This window comes from Heloderma suspectum, chromosome W (assembly GCF_057233095.1).
Source record: "Heloderma suspectum isolate Gila_16-S chromosome W, 16-S_ref, whole genome shotgun sequence".
In the NCBI taxonomy this organism is placed as follows: domain Eukaryota; kingdom Metazoa; phylum Chordata; class Lepidosauria; order Squamata; family Helodermatidae; genus Heloderma; species Heloderma suspectum.
The window spans coordinates 63,640,484-63,655,269 of record NC_139475.1 but is presented as its reverse complement, the minus strand read 5'-3'; the positions used below and the strand labels follow the sequence as shown (position 1 = coordinate 63,655,269).

At 49.8% G+C, this 14,786-nt stretch overlaps 1 pseudogene; it reads left to right on the top strand.

Annotated features, from left to right (window-relative positions):
- Positions 1-1,472: 1,472 nt before the first annotated feature.
- LOC146334082 (inositol-3-phosphate synthase 1-A-like) lies at positions 1,473-13,936 on the top strand (annotated as a pseudogene).
- The last annotated feature ends 850 nt before the right edge of the window (positions 13,937-14,786 follow it).

The following is a 14,786-nucleotide window of genomic DNA, read 5'->3' as shown; positions in this document are numbered from 1 at the left end:
TCCTTGAAAGAAATTCAGCACCCCCGCCCTAAATGAACCAGCCGGTAGCATAGGACTCTCCCAGGAGATTTCCGGCATCACTCAGCTGTGCACGTTAAGCAGCAGAGATCTCTCAGGAGCCAAATACCTGGTTCAGATCCTGTTCCAGTTTCTTCTCTGCACGTGGCTGAGCTAACTTTGAACCTTCCCCTCTCCTTGACTTTGCAGGCTGGAATACCTTTTACAAAGACGATCATAATGTTTTTGTCGGAACTGTTTCTCCCTCTCTGAACCTTTTCTGTTTCTAGTACAGCCTCCCCCAACCCAGCTAGATATTTTTGACTTCAACTCCCATCAGCCCTAGCCAGCAAGGTCAAGGATCAGGAAGGCTGGGAGTTGTAGTCCCAAACATCTGTAGAGCGCCAGGTTGGAGAATGCATTCCTTCTAAAACCGAGGCTCTGTTGTCGTTTTCTGATCTATTCCTTGCTTGAGGCAGACAAATGTTGCTTTTTACAAATGAAAAAGGAGATATTCTTATTCATTTGTCAGCACGTGGTCGCAGTCACCCTCCTCTCCCTCGCTTCCTTCATTTTTTTTTTCTTTTTTGTTTCTAGGCCATCCTTCAGTATAAAACTTCCCAGGGCAGCATGAATTTGGTAACAAAAAGACAATAAAAACTGGTTCCCATGGGATTTTGCAGCTCTCGGGGTTTTTCATTGCCTGGTCTTGGAGACGGGCCAGTGAAACGCCTCCAAGTCAGAGTTCTGCTGTTTTTGCAGAGGGCGAGGCCAGGAGTAATTCAGGGTGGGCCATTTCTGTCCTTCCACATATTTTAGCGTACAACTCCCATAATCCCCAGCCAGCAGAGCCAATGTGGGCCATTGGGAGTCAAGGGATGCCTGCTGTTGGACCAGCTCATGGTTGCTGGGATGCTTGCAATGGCCATGCCAGAAGGTGGGCTGCCTTGGTCCGACCCAGCCGGAATGGATCTCCTTGTGTGGGTGAGCTGGAGTGCAGGATTTTGCTTCCCACGAATCAGACTGTAGCGGTTCAGAGACCCTCAACAGGCCCTCCCAATATGTTCATTTCAACCAGGACTAGATGAAACCAGATGTTTCAGACTGCAGGATCACAGAAGATGGAAATTGGGGTGCAGGGGTGCACAGCCTGCCTGCACAATGGTGCCTCTCCCCTCCTGCTGGTGTTGAACGTCCCCCTCAGCTGTACTCTCTACACCCTTGCCAGACAACCTCATCTCTTTCCCTGCTGCTGCTAGCAACGACGGAGTGATCTGGAGCAGGACTGCAAAAACTATGCCGGAATGTTGGTCTCCCGACCTTCTCCGAGCTGGCAAACCCCTAGATGTGCTGGGCTACAATGCCTGCTGTTTCCCCTCGGTCAAGCTGGCTGGAGGGTGATGGGATTTGTAGTTCAACACATCTAGGGTGGGCGGGCTCCAGCTTGGGGAAGGATGATCTCATTCTGACCAGTGATGGCTCGTCCAGGCGGGGGCGCCCCTCAGGCGAAGGAGGGGTGTTCCCACTACCTGCAACATGCGATGTTTTTAAACTGGAGATCAAAGACCCCCCCAACTTAAGCATGCGAAGTTGCCCCCCCTGCCCCGATTCCTCTGCCACTGGGGAAGTTCTCAGGGCGTAGCTGTTGGTGGCATCACCATCCAGCTCTGATGCCAAACCTCTCCCCTTTTGCCCTGCAGCACGCCAACTACTATGGCTCCCTGTTGCAAGCGTCCACCGTGCGTCTCGGCACTGGACCCACCAGCAAGGCCTACATTCCTTTCCACCATCTGCTCTCCATGGTTGATCCGAATGACATTGTTTTTGACAGTAGGGGGAGAAAGCGTGCAAAAAAAAAAGGATGGACAGCAACTGGGGTACGGTTGTGGGGGAGTCAATGGAGGGGGGGTACCCCGCTTACCTTCTAATCCAGGCCGCACATTTTAATCGGTGGCCTGACTGAAAAAGATGCTTGTTTGGGGCATTTGCTGAAAACTTTTCTTTCCTCACTAATGACTACGCTCTAGCCTGTGTTTTATATTTTTAATTTTTAACATTATTTTATCATTATGTTTCTGTCCTGCCATTTTTTCCTCTTGGAAGGAGCCCAAGGCAGCCCTCATGGTCCCCCTCCTCCCCTTTTTTATCCTCACAACCCTGCAAGGTAGGTTAGGCTGAGAGTTAGGGACTGGCCCCAAAACACCCAGTGAGCTTCATGGCTGCGTGGGGACTAGAACCTGGGTGTGCCAAGTCCCAGTACAATGCTCTAACCACTACACAACACTGCCTCTGTCTTACTGATGTTCCTGTTTTTGTTGTACTTTTTTTTGGTATTTTGTATTTTAATTTGTTGTACACAGCTCTGGTATCTCTTGATGTGAAGTGGCTTATAAGTTCTAAAAGAGAGAGAAAAAGAGAGAAAGAAAGAGGGAGAGAGAGAGAAAGAAAGGGAGGGAGAGAGAGAGAGAAAGAAAGAAAGAAAGAAAAAGAAAGAAAGAAAGAAAGAAAGAGGGAGGGAGGGAGGGAGAAAGAAGGAGGGAGGGAGGGAGAAAGAAAGAAAGAAAGAAAGAAGGGGGAGAGAGAAGAAAGAGGGAGAGACAGGGAGAAAGGGGGGAGAATGGGAGGGGGAGAGAGAGAGAGAGAGAGAGAGAGAGAGAGAGAGAGAGAAGAATCTAGGGAGTTCTCTCTTAAATTGACAGGACTTAGAATTTTGGAAGTAATTTTGGGTGTGTTACTCTAGTAGACAGTGGGATAGCCTTCTATTTATGTTATTTATTATGAACAGTCATACACCTATTTGGTAAAAAGCCATCAAGGCATCAACAATTTAAAACCATTTAAGGGTGCAATCCTGTGCATGTTTACACAGAAAAAAGCCCAGCAACTCCCAACTTTATCCTGTAGGGCTTTTTCCATCTAAACACACATGGGGTTGCGCCCTAAAACAGTAAAACCTTTGCACAATTAAAAACAACAGCCCAAGAACATTTAAAACAGTTAACCATTACAACAGCTGCGTAACTCAAAAGATGGAACAAAAGGGTTCACCACTTATGGCCTCCCAGATGTTTTGGGCTGCAGCTCCCATCAGCCTTAGCCAGCATGGGACTTGTAGGCCAAAAAACCTCTGGAGGGCCATGAGTGGCCCACCCCTGGGCTAAACTAAAAAGAGCTGTCTTCATGTCCTTTCTAAAAGCCAGGGGAATGTGGTCCGCTGTGTATGGAACCACAAGCAGTTGCTTTTGATGCCGCTTTTGCGTTGACTCTAACACCGCCTTCAGTCCCTCGGAATAGCGATTTAGATCATTTGGCCTTCTCCACCCTGGTGCCCTCCAAATGTTTTGCACTACAACTCCCATCATTCCCAGCCAGGACGGTGATAGGAGTTCTTGGCCAAAACACCCAAAAGGCCCACCCTTGTTTTCCAGCCACCCAGCCCCTCCAAGTGAGGTGTTTTTGCCTCCTTTTTGTTGCACAGTACCACTTCTAGTAAACCTGGGGCCTTCTGCTAAGGGTCAGGACCCACAGCGGGCCAAGGTTGTCCCAAGCCGCAAGAGACGCTTGAGGTGTGCATCGTCGCAGCCTCCCGATGCACAGCTGGGAACATGCTTCTTCCTGCTGTTATAGAAATTTCAGTTGTAATATGTCTGTTACCCCATGGTTTTATAAGCTAGGCTATGTCTATTCTACCTCTGTGTGAGATTGCCATGCTAACAAAGACACAGCACCTTATCAGAGACTCAGGAATGCCAAGAATGTATTTATGTTAGAGAACACAACTATCTCTCTGCTGCCTCTCTCTGTGCATGCCTGGGTATGTGAAAGGCGCTGCCTGTTTCCTGTCTCCTTCCCAGCTAGACAAAGAGATTAGTAGAGAGCAGGCATAAGACAGCCTCCAGAGACTTTGTGTATATAAGCCTTTGGATCACATTACTTGATTGTGACCTTTGTTGGAGCGTTAGCCCCAAAGGTTGCCTTATTCTGCAGAATAAAATTGTGTTGGACCAGATCTCTGCCTCCTCTCGTTCTTGGTAAACAAATTGGAAAGTCTACCAGGGAAAGAACACAATTTTTGTAACACTGCGATGCGAAGTCGCACCCGTTGAGGATGTTGTTTTCGCTGTTGGTTCTTCCAAATGTCTTTTCTTTGCCTCTGCCCCCAGGCTGGGACATTTCTTCCCTAAACCTCGTCAGAGCCATGCACAGGGCTGAGGTCTTGGACTGGCTGCTTCAGGAGCAGCTGTGGCCACACATGGAAGGCCTGGTGCCCCGGCCTTCCATCAACATCCTGGAGTTCATTGCAGCCAACCAGGAGGAGAGGGCGGACAATGTCCTGACAGGGTCGCACGCTGAGCAGGTGGGTGCCCCAAAAGTGCAGCATCAGAAGCTGCCCGTGTCAGGAATGAATCTGAGGATGTGGAGATGTCTGGCAGCTCAGATTCAGAATCAGAATGGGAACAGCAAGAACAGAGGGAGGCACCCTCCTAGTGAGCCCAGATACAGCAAGACTTTCTTCGCAAGACCTTGACACATAGATGGCCCAGGCTGAACTGCTCCCCCATTCCTCCATGAGAACTCAAGTTTTGGAGGAGGAGGAGGGCAAGGGGCGCAACTTGAGGGATGCTAGGGTTTGTCACAGAGCGAAGCAGGAAAAGTTAGAGGCGGGGCTCAGACACTCCGCCACGTTGACCACTCATAGAAGCCAACGTAGGAAGGAGCCACCCTAAGGGAGGGGTGTCCCTGTGAAGCTAATCTGGCCATGAAGTTCATGGCCAGACTGCCAGCAACTTCTCTAACTTCCACTTTGTCTCCTCTACTGATGTTCCTAGATGTGTGGATTAGCTGCTTCCATGCAGCCTGAGAGTTCCCAGAATCGTGAAGGGAGAGGACAAAGGATCGTGACAGCCTGGTATGCAGGGCGGCTGAACCAAATCTGGCCTACCTGGGGTACGCTGGATTTGGCCTGGGCCTGAGATTCAACACCCCGACATATACAGCCCTGAAAGGTAGGCTGGTATTGTTATCCCCCTATTTCAGATGTGGGGAAGCAGAGAGAGAGAGAGAAAGAGGCTTGCTGAACAGGAGACTTTGACTAGCACGCTCCCCAGTTTGCGTCCTTCTCTCTAAAATCGCACGCTCTGTTCTAGCTGTGAAGCTCACCCCAAATGCACGAAGTGCTCATGGTGCCCCCAGGAAACATTAAATGAGCATTTACCAAGCTAATTTGGCCACGGAATGTTTCTGGGCTTGAAATATATGGATGGAACCCATATGTGCCAGCTCAGGGGAGAAAAGAGAGGGCAGGGAAATTTTGGAGCCAAATGGGGGAAATTAAGCCTATTTGCATACTGAGACATTGCCGCAAATAACGCTCCAAAGAGTGCCTGACTTTTGACTTGTTTTCCAAAAGTTAGGTTTGTTTGGGATGTTTTATATTTTACAAAGGACAAATAATAGAGGGTCGAATGAAGGAAAATTACCAGGATGAACAACCCTAAGAATAAAAATTGAAAGTATGAAACTGTCACAAAACATCTGTGTAATAGTTGAAAGAAAGATAGTTCCTACATTCAAATGTAGGGAGGACAATTTTGTTTTAAAAAGGACTGTCCTTCCCTAAAGTTGAAAAGCAATCTAATTTTAAAAAATGCCCAAATTGGATTTAAAATTTGCACAAATGGGGTCATAATTTTTAAAGAAATATTTTCTCTAAAATCTTGATGGATTTTTCTGGTTCCATCCTGGTGGATTTCGTTCCATTTCCCCCCACTGGCATCGACTTGATCTGTAGCGAGTCAATCCAATATGCAGATTCGGGGTTTTTTTTTAATGGCAACAATTTGCCTAAGTTGAATCTTCTTCTTTTTCAGGGTCAATAAATTTGTCCAAGTAGGGTCGTAATTTTTTTTTTTTAAAAAATTTAATTGGCAATCTTGCACAAGTGGGCACAATCGCAGGTCTGCCTGCCCGCTACGGAGCCCCGCAAAAGCAAATTCCCCTCTTCAAAATACCCTTGTCAGTTTTATTCTCTCTCTGCACTACTTCATTTAGCCCAGAAGAGCCATATTCCATACTTTTCAAAGTACTTGTCAATTTCCCTCCCCACACTTCAGAAGTGCTAAAGTAGACGATGAATTGACAAGTTCTTTGACACCTAGGGAATATGGCTTTGCTGGGCTAAACAAAGTCATGTGTCGAGAGGATAAAACTGACAAGGATATCTACAACAGAGAGGTGGACTTGCAATCCTGCACGCTCGCGCAAGATCAACAATTAAAAAAAAATTACAACCCCATCTGCACAAATTTAAAGGCCAAAGAAAGAAAGGAAGATACAATTTGCGCAAATGGCCTCCATTAAAAAAACACAACAGAACCCATCTATGGGATTGACTCACTACAGATCAGGTCCACACCCATGGAAGGAAATCCTCCAGGCCGAACTGGGGAAATCCATCAAAATTTTTCCCCCAAACAGAATTCCTATACATCTCTAAGAAAAAAAGGTAAAGGTGTCCCCAACCAGTCGTGTCCGACTCTAGGGTGTGGTGCTCATCCCTGTTTCTAAGCCGAAGAGCCAGCGCTGTCCGAAGATGTTTCCGTGGTCATGTGGCCGGCATGACTGAACACCGAGGTGCACGGAACGCTGTTACCTTTCCCGCCGAGGCGGTGCCTATTTATCTACTTGCAATTTCTTGCTTTCGAACTGCTAGGTTGGCAGAAGCTGGGACTGAACATGGGAGCTCACTCCATCATGCAGCACTCGGGTCTCAAACTGCTGTCCTGCCGACCTTCTGGTCTGCAATTCAGTGTCTTCTACCCGAGCCTTAAAAAAGGATTTGCAGATCCAAGAGCCCTAAAATTAATGCACAAAGCCTAGAGCTGCACCCCAGCCTTAAAAATGGATTTGCAGCGGCTAGGGGTGCACCCAGGTTGTAAAAAAAGAAAAGAAAAACTTTCCTACCTTCTGGCTGTGGCTGCTGGCTACTCAGGGTCTGGAAGAACTCACTTGGCTGTCCCCTGTCACGCACACAGAATTCAGAAACAAAAGTGAAGCAATCACGTGCATACGCTCACCTCTGCTGCCTGTTGCTACTTGCAGAAGAGAATGAGAGTTATTATGATTAATAATTATTTATTGCATTTCTGTACTGCCCCGTAGTGAAGCTCTCTGGGCTGTTTTCAAAGATGGAAAAACATTGAAATGCAGTATGCAAAGTTTAAAAGTCAGTTACATAAGACACACGAACAGTATACACGGAGGCCACGTACATCTAAAAACAACTTTGAGCAGACAACCCTAACCAGACAGATTCAGGTCCAATTTAAAACCTCATCCTGTGCTGCCAAATGCCTGAGAAAAAAATAGGACTTAACCTAGTGCAGAAAAGATAAGAACATTGGCGCCAGGCAGGCCTCACAAGGGACCTCATTCCAGAATTGGGGGGCCAGCACTGAGAAGGCCCTCTCCCTCATTGCTGTCTTCCAAGCCTCCCTCAAAGGGGACACCCAGAGCAGGACCTTAGATACTGAGTGTAGAGCACAGGTAGGATCATGTCGGGCGAGGCGTTCCACCAGATATTATGGTCCTGAGCCGTGTAGGGCTTCATAGGTTAAAACCAGCATGTCGAATTGAGCTTGGAAGCATATAGACAGCCAGCGCAAGCAGGCCAGAGTCAGTCTTGTATGTTCAGTTGTCTCCGGACTCTGATCTTTATGAGTCTGTACCCGAGGTCCTGGCTCTGGCTGCATATGCCAGCCATGGGTTACAGAAGCTGTACTCTCGTTGGGCCCTGAATTTTCAAGTGCACCCACCATGGCCTGAGGGGTGGGGTGGGTGGTTGCTTTGCCTACCTTGTTGGCTCCAGCTTGCAGAAGGCAGCGAGGCCTTGTGACAGCCATGTGTTTTCGACCCATCCATAATTTCATATTTTAGAGGGGCAAATACAGTTAGTATCTCAGGTTTCTCATGGAACCCCTGTTCACGCTGCACGGAACCCCAGGGTTCTGTGGAACACTGTTCGGAAAGCACTGCTCTAGATAATTTGGCTTCACTGTCATGGTTCAGAATCTGGCATGTTCTTGATTGTTGTTTTCCTTCCTCCTTTGCTGATGTTTGTGTGTGCGCACACACGTACATGTGTATGAATCTGGCATGTTCTCCATTGTTGTTTTTCTTCCTCCTCTGCTGGTGTGTGTGTGTGTGTGTGTGTGCACGCGTGCATGCGTGCGTGTGTAAATCTGGCATGTTCTTGATCGTTGTTTTTGTTTGTTTTGCTGATGTTTGTGTGTGTGCGTGCGTGCACGCGCGTGTGAATCTGGTATGTTTGTGTGTGCACGCGTGTGCGCGTGAATCTGGCATGTTCTTGATTGTTGTTTTCCTTCCTCCTTTGCTGATGTTTGTGTGCAGGGCTGAGTTCCAACGAGCCCAAATGCCCTTTTGCTGTTTGTGTCTGGAGTCTGACATTTTCCCTACCTGCTTCTCTCCACTCCCTCCCCAAACTGGCCTCACACTACCCTGAAGATGGCTCAGATCTACCAGGGCATCCGAGATTTCAAGAACTCCAGCAGGGTGGACAAGGTGATTGTCCTCTGGATGGCCAACATGGAGCACTTTTGCAATGTGCGGCCCGGAGTGAACAACACCGCCAAGAACTTGCTCCAAGTGGGGCACAGGGGCCAGGGAAATGTGCCTCACTGACCTCTGGCTGTTGCTCACCCCTGGAATAAAGGGAGACGTTTCGCGTGCCTCTTCCTTCCTTTCTGCTGGTTGGAATCTCATCAGCTCTGCCCCTCTGTCTTCCTTTGTTGCAGTAATATTTTGCAGTACAGACTCAAGATGTGGAATAAAAAGCTACTGAGGGTGCAATCCTGGCTGGGGGATGTTGGGAGTTGTAGGACGTTTTCTGCCTAAACGTTGCTGGCTGGGAGTTGTCGGACTCTTTCTGTCTAAACATGCGTCGTGTTGTGCCCTAAGCCTCCTGTGGATTTCATGTGCCACGGATCACAAGCTCATCGGCTGGTGACCCTTTTGCACAGCTGGTGGGCTTGCACTGGCAACCCTTGGGAAGGGAATGGTAGAGATCTGGGATGCAGGCAGGTATGTGTATGCCTTGGTCTCTGTTTTTAGGCCAGCAAACTTCAGAGACGTTGGAAGAACTGGCAAAGGAACTGGGGGGAACAGGATCTCCAAAAGGGGATGAACCAAAATGTGTACTGATGGCCAGGGAAGTTCCTGGGCTCTGCTCTGCCACATCATCAAGGTCTCCATGCAAGGGGCGTAGGGTCACCCAGCAGGTCGACCTCGTGGGCGTGACCTGTTCCGAACCAGCGTGACCTGTTCCGAAGGGCAGTTCTCGCTTCCCAAATTGGGGCAAGGCAGCTTGTCTCTTTGTGTATCTCTCTTCGGGTCTTGGTGCGTATGTGCATATGTGCACATCTGTACACATGTTGTCTGCCCTGCCAAATGTGTGCTACAGGCACTTTCCCTTCCCCACTTCTCCACGATGTAACTCCAGGTTTTCCCCAATACCCTTAAGGGCTAGAAGCTTTGTTTGTGTATGTGTGTGTGTTTTTAAAGAACGCCAGCCCTGCTGCCTTCTCTCCCTCCATAGCCCATCTCCATTGTCAGCTTCAACCATCTTGGCAACAATGACGGGCGGAACCTCTCTGCACCAGCCCAGTTCTGATCCAAGGAGATCTCCAAGAGCAACATGGTGGACGACATGGTGCAGTCGAACCCTGTGCTGTACGGGCCTGGGGAGCATCTGGACCACTGTGTAGGGTGGGGTGGGGTAGGGTCTTGTGGTTAGAGCTGTGCACAGTCCTCCCCGCTATTTGTGGGCTGAGAAATCAGGGGAACCATTTCACCCAATTTCTCCATGGGGAGGAGAAATTCTCCAACCACTTCTCATGGTAGGGCTCACCACTGGCAGGGATTGTAGCACAGCTCGTTTCCCCTTTTCTATGGGTTTTTTTTTTGGGGGGTGCTCTGCCTGTGTTGACAGCCTGGCCCCCATTTTACATCCTCCACAATGTCCCATACCTAGCATTGTTCTGAAGCATTGTGGGGGAAGAGGGGGAAATTGGCCACCATATAAAATTAACTGAAGTGTGGAAAGCCAAGGTGGCTGCCGGCTGCCAAAGAGGTTGATTGTATAATGAAAGACTCATGCACACTCCTCAGCCACCCCAGAAGTAAGGTAAATGTAAGAACCCCGAACCCAGCCAAAATGTTCTTCTCCTTTGAATTTCTTTGCGAACACAATTTCTTTTTGATCAAATTAAATGAGAATGCCCCCCTGCAAAAATCATGGGAGAGATATTCAGTGCAGTGCTACTTGGGGTGTGTTTGTCTGCTGAGCTGTATGTCAGGGAGTGGCTAATCTTTCAGCTGCGAGGAATTTGGTTCCTTAGCCGTGGCTTCTTCACTGACACTGCAGACGTCTCTCTGGACAGTTGGTGATCAAGTATGTCCTGTACGTTGGAGACAGCAAGCGGGCACTGGACGAATACACATCTGAGATCACATTGGGAGGCACCAACATCATTGTCATCCACAATGTGTGTGAGGTGGGTAAGGAACCACAGGGCAGAAGGGAGGGATGCATGAGGGCTGGGGGGGGGGCGGTGGAAGGAAGGTCTACAGACGTTTTGGACTTCAACTCCCACCAGCCCCTGAGAGGGAGGGATGCATGAGGGCCAGGGTGGGAAGAAGGAAGGTCTCCAGATGTTTTGGACTTCAACTCCCACAAGCCCCTGGGAGGGCTGCATGAGGGCTGGGGGGGGGGCAGAAGGAAGGTCTCCAGATGTCTTGGACTTCAACTACCACAAGACCATGGTCAATGGTCAGGAATGCTAGGTGTTGAATTTTAAAACATATGGAGATCTACTTTCTGGCCACCCCTGGAGCCCATATCATGGGATGGGACAGGGTGTGTGTTTTTCCACCTGTGGTTCCTGCTCAAGAGTTTGAAGTGTTGAGTTGGGGAGGAGCAACAGGCACCCGTTTCTTGGCTAGCCTTTATTTGATTGCATTTTAAATTTTTATTTTATTTTTATTATTCTATATTTTTATTTAATTAATCAATTAACTGTGTACACCGCCTGAGTGGCAGATGCTCTCAGGACGGTTTACAGTTGTAACACTCGGCAAACCATCACCATAACAATGGAACTATCAACAAGATTAAAACACTGAAGATGCTGAAGAGACAGCAGGAAAGTTCAGAGTTCTTCAATATTACCGAACCTCGAGGAAATGGGTGCAAATTCTGGCATCTGGGAAGGAGGCGTCTGGCTTGGAGCGACCCTCCCTGGAATGATGGTCCCCTTTCTTCTGCAGGATTCCTTGCTGGCCTCACCCGTCATTTTGGATTTGGTGATTCTGGCCGAGCTCTGCCAACAGATCTGGGTGGCAGTTGAAGGAGAGGGGGACCTGCAGCCGCTGCACAGCGTCCTGTCTCTGCTGAGCTTCCTGTGTAAGGCCCCGCTCATCCCCAAAGGCGCCCCAGTGGTCAACGCGCTGTTTCGCCAGCAAGCTGCCAGCGAGAACCTGTTCAGGTAATGGCCACTGCTGCCGCCATTTTGATAACCAAAGTTTGGCCATTGTAGCTTGCTTTTGTGTACCTGTGGCAACTGATGTTCTCTCTCTCTGTGCCCTGGTTGACCATGGGTCGTCGCTGAATCGTGGGTTGTTGTGTTGCATGAGCCCAGCCATGCCAACAAACCAGGGTTTGTTAACCACAAACAACCCACAGTTCACAACCTCAGGGTTCTCCCCGTGGGTTGTTCGTGGTTAACAAACCCTGGTTTGTTGCTACGGCAGGGTTCATTCAACACAACAACCCAAGATTCAATGACAACCCACACTCAGGCTTGTCATGTTGTGTGAACTTGGCCCCTCTCTCTCTCTCTGCTACACCGCTTTAACAGTCTGGTCAGGTTTTGTGATTCGTGTGCCATTTGCACAGAATAATTCTGTGTCTGGCTTGGAGGGGGACATGCTCCCGAGCTCTTTCTCTGTGCGAATCTAACAGGGCTGAGGCCCAGCTCCCCTCACCCCAACCCCAGGTAGCCACCAGTGGCATAATGCCCAGGAGTCCCATATCAACAAACCAGTTCTGGGAGTTTTCATCTGCTAGGAGCAGGTCTTTGGTAAAGCTGACGGGTCTGAATTGCCCATCCAAGACCGAGCCGCCCCCAAATGCTTTGCATGGCCACAGGGAACACTATATTGTGGCTGAAAAAATGCATGTGTCCCCCCAGCCCCACAACCCCAGTGATTGTGAGGACTAAAAACTAAGCTCAGAGAGAACAGGGAGGTCTGTGGGCAGTGGCAGATAATGTCAGCATCCCTGCTAAGCAAAAAGTCCTGGAGCTTCAACCCTGCAAGCCCTGATGCCATGACACCACTGGTTACCACACCTCAGAGGTGCCAGGTTCTTTGCCAAATTTTGGGATAACCTTCACACCTGTGTTTACCCAAAAGTGACCCTTCAGGGTGGGGGGGGCTGCCCAGTAGCTTGGAGAGTTGCGTTACAGTACAGCTGCTCTTAAAACATGTATGGACAGATGTTGGGGAGACTGTTCTGTCCTCCACCCCCAATAACTCATTAGGGAGTATCAGATGCTGTTTTCTTGTGCTCGTGTGATACGGAAGACCCTTCGTCCACCAGGAGCCTGGCTCTGTCTCCATTCTGGGCTAGACAGACCAGGAGTCTGACCTGCGACAGGAATAAGGCCGTGTCATGTGCCGAGTCATCATGTGTATCATGTCATAACTGTGTGTGTGGGTTTTTGTCTAGCCCACCTTTCCAGGGGAGGGGGGGTTGGGAAACCCCCGAGGCTGCTGTTGCTGAACCAGGCCTCTGAGGTGGGGTGTTGCATGTGCACAACTCCCAGCGGCCCTCAGCTGGTGAGCAAACGGGCATCTTTCGAGGACACTCTGGCCAGCATGGAGCCCCTCTCCCCTTGGCCACACACATCTTACACCTCTGTGTCTGGAGAACATGTGCAAGTAACCATAGCAACCCCTGCCTGGGAGTCTTCTCCTGACTCGGCCTTGAGAGGACTAGATTTGGGTTGCCATGGCAACTTTTCACATGGCTTCCCTGTGGGGTTCTCTAAATTCCCACCCCTCTAGAACCCCTCCCTCAAATCCATTAGACATGACCCCCCCTCCCCAATTTCACGCTGCCTAGAGTCCGTCTTCCTGCACGCCTCTAATTGATCCATGCTCCAATCCAGGGCCCTCCATGCATGTTGGACCACAACTCCCATCATCCTCTGCTGTAGTCCCAACATATCTAGAGGGTGCAGGATTGGGGGACGGCTTGACTAGGAGGCTGACAACAGAAGTTGGACCACAACTCCCATCATCCCTGACTGTGCTGCCTGGGGTGAATGGGAGTTGTAGTCCATCAACAGTTGGATGGCTGCAGGTTCACCCTTCGCTGGCCTTCTCCAACCTCATGCCCTCCAAATTCTCAACCTCATTCTTCTTTGCTGCCTTCCCCTGCTGAACTAAGAGATGATGGCTTGGATCCAGAAATGTTGGAGGAAAGAAGGCCCCTTGCGGAATGGGACTTCCGCCTCTTTTCTCCCCTGGCACAACCACCAAATCTGCTCTGGAGGGTTCGGGGACCCTTGGCCTCCCTGTGTGGGAACGGGGCTCCAAGCCCCCTTGATCATGCTCTTTTGCTTCTCTTCCACAGGGCCTGCATGGGTCTCCCTCCCCAGAACCACATGCATCTGGAGTACGACATGCAGCGGCCTTGGGGGTGCACCAAGCACCTCTGCCCGCCCACCAGGCCGGCTGCTCCCATGAAGGAGCCCCCCACCTGAACGGCTTCGTGTGCCCCGTCGCAGAGAGCAGCGGCCACCCTGGCACCTCTCCCTCCCTCCCTCCCTCCCTCTCTCTGTCTCTGTATCTTCTGTAGTCCGGGGCATGAACACTCCAGCTGCTGGGGGAGAAAGCTTTTGAAGCTCGGCCTGGCTTGCAACCAGCTGCAGGGAGACGCAGCTGGTTGCTGCTAGAGACAGAACGCTGGGCTTCAATCTGGGGCATAGCCCCTCACGCCCCAAATTGTTTGGTGCCTTGCTGGCATTTGCAGTTTTTACCCCATTCTAAAAGGGTGAAATGCCTCTCCCAACGCTTAAGTTAGGGGCACAAAGAGCTTTAAGCTGGAAGATGCTACTATTTTTTTAGCCCCTCCCCTCCCCCGGAATGCAGCCCTTGAGTGCTTCCCCGAAATGGAATTCAGCCCTTGAGCTGAAAGAGTTTCAACACCCCTTCAGTGGGGCTTTGCTTCATTCCACCAGTCCAGCTCTTAATTCGAGCTGAATGAAAGTTCGGTCTACCCTTCAGTTGAAGGATCAAACGTGGCAGCCCCTGACTGGGGGATGCTAGGAGGTGTAGTCCCAACACAGCCATAGGGCACCAGGTTGGGGAAGGCTGAAATGAGGGAAGCCTGGTTTGGGGGCTTGCAGGGGGCATCTGCGTTTCCCCCTTTGGAAACAGGATACTAGGCTACAGCGATCTTTGGTCTGACCCCACTGGGCTCAGCTGATCTCCGAGTCCTTGCAGTCTGTGAGCTGTTGTCCGTATTAGAGAAGTGTGTGTTTGTGTTTGCGGCAAAGAAACCACACATTTCCCTTCTGTCCACTTGTTGATTCTTCAAAAAAAAAAATGATGCATGTTTTCTCATTTTAAAAATTCAAGGGCTTCCCCAAAACGATAGCTGCATGTCAGGAAAGGGGCCATCTTGATTGACACAGGACAATGATGAA